Source organism: Neltuma alba, unplaced genomic scaffold (genome assembly GCF_004799145.2).
Source record: "Neltuma alba isolate B1F8T4 unplaced genomic scaffold, ASM479914v2 tig00012055_pilon, whole genome shotgun sequence".
Taxonomy (NCBI): domain Eukaryota; kingdom Viridiplantae; phylum Streptophyta; class Magnoliopsida; order Fabales; family Fabaceae; genus Neltuma; species Neltuma alba.
The window spans coordinates 44,820-49,212 of record NW_021636619.1 but is presented as its reverse complement, the minus strand read 5'-3'; the positions used below and the strand labels follow the sequence as shown (position 1 = coordinate 49,212).

At 35.5% G+C, this 4,393-nt stretch overlaps 1 pseudogene; it reads left to right on the top strand.

Annotated features, from left to right (window-relative positions):
• The first annotated feature begins 1,908 nt into the window (after positions 1 to 1,908).
• Positions 1,909 to 3,913, top strand: LOC114721677 (pectinesterase-like; annotated as a pseudogene).
• The last annotated feature ends 480 nt before the right edge of the window (positions 3,914 to 4,393 follow it).

The window sequence follows — 4,393 nt, the reverse complement described above, 5'->3', positions numbered from 1 at the left end:
GATATTAATTTTCTAAAATCATAATAATATAATGGAATTAAAATAATCAAGATGAGATTATATAAGAGTACCTTCAACCCGACAAATGATGTATAATCATTCTTTGAGACGAAGCTTGTTTGCAAAATTTTCAGATATACATAGAGACTCCAACTTAATTTCCAAAAGAGCCTTTTTCATCGACCTCTTTCCATTTCTCATCAAACATAGTCACCGGTTTATTTTGTTTGCCTTACCAAGTAAGGCTTTCCTCCAACCCATTTTAAGTAAGAATAGCCTTCACTTGAACTCATCAAATTAAATTGCCAAAGTAATCTTGCAATCAAGTTTCTTGATGTCAAACTTTGTGATGAGAGACACCTCGAGAATTTATAATCGAGAGCCAGGCTCTAATGCCATTTACAAGAAAGCATGAAAACTAGGCAGAAATGAGAAATATTAACAAGTGGAGTTTCAGAGAAGAGTAGTGAAAATAAACATGAACTCAATGATAAGTAGAGAAATGATATATAGATGACTAATATTTTGGACTTGATTATATTGATAATCATTTATATAAATATGCATGAACGTAATAGTCATGAGCTTACCTAGAATTCCGAACTAATCCAATTGTTTTCCGTACGAAATTCAGCAAAATAAGACATAATTGAAATATATTATTAAACTCAAAAGTCGTCCATTACAATTGCTTTCTGTGTAAACCACATGCACATAGCTGGGGCAACAAATATTGGTCCTATTTTATAGTGTGTGTAATTAAAGAAAACGCGTCCAATGTACGCCCAGCTGGTGAAATTAGATTGTTCTCCAGCTAGCCATAAACTGTCGCTTTATTTTCTTTTTTAATTAATTCCCCCGTCTTTAATATAAGAACTTGATAACTAATTTATATGAATTAAGAAAACTAATTAAATTATTCTTTTTTAAAAAAAGTGTTAGTTTCCCCTGAACTATGAGTAGTTTGGTAAAAAAAATTATAAATTTAAGAGATAAAATTAATTGAGATCTTCTATTTAGAATTAAAACAAATTCCTTAACTTGCTTTTACATTTAGAATTGAGGAGTGTTAACAATTAATTATTCTGGCAAAACCACCTGTCATGTTTGGACGAGGCATTGGGCTCAAACCTGACATTGACATGTTTATGTGCATGCGTGTTTTTGAATTATATTAAATAAAGAAAAACGAATGAGTATTATTTTGAGATATTTATTTATTTTTGGTCAGAGTTGCTTTATTTTCAAGATTGTGACATCAGTCTTAAGTATGGTAAACAAGTGTCCAACTGTTCTTGCTCAGAAAATAGGGTTTCTTGTGATGAAATGTAAATGTTTTTTTTTTAGTGACGCGCCGTCTCTAGAGGACACACTTGGTCAAATATTTGCATTCGCTTTTACTGCTAAAGAAAGCCACGCGTATTGTTGTCTTTCTTCCAGTTTCTATTTGACTAATTCTTATCCAGTCCTCACACTTTAATTAGCAGCCACGTATTGTTAATCCTCTTGTTGAATTATTTATTATCGCTATTTCGATTGCTAACTTAATTTGTTTTCTATAATGAAAATATATCTTGTTGATCAAATAATAGAAAGAAGTGGCAAATATATTTTATATTTCTAAATCACAAGCCAGAAATATTTAATAATGTTCTAGTTAATTTTATCCTTTTTTAAATAATGAGTATCGTGTGCATGCATGAACAGTTCATCTATCTCTCTCTAGTCATTTGTTTGATTTATTTTATTATTTAGCCGACTCATATCCTTCCTCGCACTCCTCGATTCTCGAAAAAGCTCCCAACCTAAGCTATGACTGTTTTCAGAAACCCTATAAATATATATGTAATACCTCCAGGTTAACATAACCAAACACAAGCAGAAACACAAGAACCGAGGCAGAACAAGATGGCATCAATCAATTTTAAGCTATTCTTTTCCCTCACTCTATTTTCTTCACTTTTCTCAATATCATCATCATCCTTTTCTTCTTCATCACCTTCCTCCGTAGATCTTTGGTGCAACCAAACTCCTCACCCTGAGCCATGCAAATCCCACGTGAACCAGTATAGTCACCAACGGTTCAGACCGAACCATCCGTCAGAGTTCAAGAAAATGCTGGTTCAATTAGCACGGGACCAAGCTCAAGCCATGCATAAGGAAGCTCAAGAGTATGGCCCAAAATGTGTGACCGAGATACAAAATGTGTCTTCAAAGATTGTTTGAAGCTCTATGACAATACCATCTTCCATCTAAACCGAACCCTTCATGCCCTACACACATCTTCTTGCTCCCTCTCAGACGCACAAACATGGCTCAGCACTGCCCTCACAAACATCGAAACTTGCCGGAGCGGGGCGTCGCAGCTCAGAGTCGGAGAGTTTACAGCTGAAAATAATGTGAGCAAGAATGTTAGGAAGGATGATAAGCAATGTGTTAGCTTTTAATGGGAAATTTCTGCAGCAAGAGAATAACACAGAAGAAGAAGCATATGGGTTTCCCAGTTGGTTTTTTGGTCACGAAAGGAGGCTATTGAGCTCGAAGCTATCGTCAGTGAAGGCACATCTTGTGGTGGCTCAAGATGGTACGGGCCATTTTAAGACAGTGCAAGCCGCCATTGATGCAGCATCAAGGAGAAGCGTGAAGACGAGGTTTGTGATCCATGTGAAGAAAGGGATTTATGAAGAGAATATTGAAGTTGATAAGGATAATGAAAATCTAATGATTATTGGCGACGGATCGAGAGTCACCATTATAACTGGTAGTAGAAGTGTCAAAGATGGAATCACCCCCTCCATGTCTGCAACAGCAGGTAAGCTATTTATTTAACTTATTTCAGATTTTTCTCTGAAATTTCAATTAAGCTCTTTAATTTATTTATTTAACATGTCTTACTAAGATCATTAAATACGACTTTTCTAAAATACAATTTTAATGAATGAGTGTAAGGAACGAGTCATGCTGTTTATGATGTGTGAATAGGGCAACTTGTAGATTTATCATGTATAATACAATGATAAAAAAAAAAAGTATTTTAAAGAGTACTTTATGGAGTTTGAAATAAACATGTGAGAGAAGTTCAACTTGTATGAAAACACTTTATTTTAAGTGATTCTGAGGATTCCTAAACACCACCTAAGGTAGTTTTTATCAAATCACATGTTTCGAATCAATTACCAGACAAGCACTTAATTCATTTTCAAATCATAAAATTTCAGGCATAGATGGCGCTTTCTTCATTGCACGAGACATCACTTTTAGAAACACGGCCGGTCCTGAAAAAGGTCAAGCGGTGGCACTCCGATCAGCCTCCGACCTCTCCGTCTTCTACCGGTGCTCCATCGAAGGCTACCAAGACACTCTAATGGCTCATGCACAACGTCAATTCTATAGAGACTGCAGAATTTTTGGTACAGTGGATTTCATCTGGGGCAATGCAGCAATTGTTCTACAAAACTGCAGGATTCTTGTAAGAAGGCCACTTGAAGGGCAAGCAAACATGATCACAGCTCAAGGACGAGGCGACCCATTTCAAAACACCGGAATATCAATAATGAATTCTCAAATTCGAGCCGCACCGGATTTCAGGCCGGTTTTACACTCATTTGAAACCTATTTGGGTCGGCCATGGCAGCAATATTCTCGAGTAGTTGTCATGAACACGTACATTGAAAGCTTGGTGAATCCAAAGGGCTGGTCCCCGTGGGGTGATGGTAATTTTGCTCAAGATATGTGTTATTTTGGGGAATTTAAGAACTTTGGGGCCGGTTCATCGACCAAACATAGGGTGCAATGGCCCGGGTTTCATGTCATAACTGGTTCAAATGAGGCAAACCGGTTCACTGTTGCTGGACTCCTTCATGGTCACAAATGGTTGCCTCGCACTGGGGTACCTTATAGTATGGGTGTTTAATAATTATATTTAACCTTTGGGCTTCCTACAGGGAAATTATACGTATTTGTCATTATATATCCTTTTATCAGTTTGTTTTGGGAATTCATTTGATTTATTATATTGTAATGTACGTGAAGATGTATGTATACAATGTTCTATGATGGAATATTGGTGCTTAATAAATATAATACTAGATTAATTTTTCATGTTGTCGTCTTGTGTATTTGTTCTTTTATTTGAGATCATATATATGGGAGATTCTCTGTAAAATTAAACCAGTGAGTCGGATATCAGTTTCAGATTATTTCGAAACCAGTTTCAAAAACTTAGTTTATTTTGATCATTACATTTATTTCTTTGTCAATCTTTCGTCGTTGGCTAACTTCGTTTTACAAAATAACATGATGTGATTTTGATTCAAATAATAGACAGACGTGCCGGGAATATTTTATGCACATAATATAAATTATATCGACATATGTTTGCTTTTATAATAAG